This window comes from Gavialis gangeticus, unplaced genomic scaffold (assembly GCF_001723915.1).
Source record: "Gavialis gangeticus isolate Ggan-Ray unplaced genomic scaffold, GavGan_comp1, whole genome shotgun sequence".
NCBI classification, from domain to species: domain Eukaryota; kingdom Metazoa; phylum Chordata; order Crocodylia; family Gavialidae; genus Gavialis; species Gavialis gangeticus.
The window spans coordinates 255,428,554-255,429,750 of record NW_017729032.1 but is presented as its reverse complement, the minus strand read 5'-3'; the positions used below and the strand labels follow the sequence as shown (position 1 = coordinate 255,429,750).

The window sequence follows — 1,197 nt, the reverse complement described above, 5'->3', positions numbered from 1 at the left end:
GGACCTGCACTGAACATTAGTTCTTTTTACATTTTATACAACTAGGTTCATACATATTAACATTTACCCAGCCTATGTCCCTCCTTTGGCTCCACCCATTTCTCTTCCCATCTCAAACTCCCAGCCCCTGCTGCAAGATCACAATAGAGGAGAGAGGGCTGGGAGATCATGGGGCTCAGGCTGGAAGATCCTACTCTCCCCGCACCAGCTCTGCAGTTGTAGAGCTCGAGCTGGGAGACTCTTCTCTCAGTGCTGCCCTGCAGTCACAGAGCTGGTGCTGGGAGAGAAGGATCTTCCAGCCCGAGCCCCATGACTGGTATTATCACGTTTTGAAAGAACCAGATATTAATTAACAGCAATGTGCTGTTACTGCACCGTCTTTTAGTGCTTCCATGGCTCTAAAGGAACTAAAACGGAAAAAATAAGTAGAATCAATGTTTCCTATCAACTTGCTTACAAAGTTCCAGTACAATCCCTGTTCCCTCCCCTCTGTTCTTGCCTTTGGTAAAGCACGGACAAATATTCTTCATCTTAAGGAGTGTTGGAAGTGTTATGCAGAGTTAACATGCCAGATGTTTTCAGTGCTAATAAGAGCTGCCAGTCAGCTTCTAAAGAACTGGGGACTGTACAGCTGCTAAGTTAATGCGCATTTCCAACCAAGAAGAATTAATACTGTCCTCGCTGTGATCACACCCTTCCTGCTGGTCACTCACCAGATGGTTGTGTAGAGACCAACATGGTTGATTGTCTTTTTAAAGCCTTTGAAAGTTCTCTTAGATCCTACCTCTCTGGCAGGTTTCCTGGCTCCAGAGTCTGTCAGATATCCCTTCTTGGCTGTGGGCTCCCACACATCTGATGCTGTACCCTCCAAGCCAGTATTCAGCTGAGATTTACTTTTTGTGTTGTATAAAACAACAATAAATATAGTTTCAGATAAGTAAGACATTTTGAACCCACCCCCCACCTCCCAAAACCGAAGTGCTTTGGCTTGCCATTTTTCTGTCTGAAATGTGTTTAGCTTTCAATGAATGCGTATTTTCTAACCAAATAAAGAATATTTGACAGAGCAGCTTTTCCAGCTTTAGAAGGAAGCCAGGAGATTGGGCAGCTGGGAATGAATCAAGGGCTGTACCTGCAAGTTGTTTCCATTAAGTTAGTTGTCCACGGACACCTGGCCCTTTACTTTGTCACCTTTGG

General features: G+C 44.7%; 1 protein-coding gene across 1 annotated transcript in view; it reads left to right on the top strand.

Annotated features, from left to right (window-relative positions):
- Positions 1 to 165: 165 nt before the first annotated feature.
- The window catches only part of LOC109303536 (OX-2 membrane glycoprotein-like), a 21,642-nt gene continuing 20,610 nt past the window's right edge, over positions 166 to 1,197 (top strand). The window contains exon 1 of the mRNA XM_019525750.1: positions 166 to 424. The gene's annotated coding sequence lies outside the window, so the exon portion shown is untranslated. The remainder of the gene's footprint in view (positions 425 to 1,197) is intronic.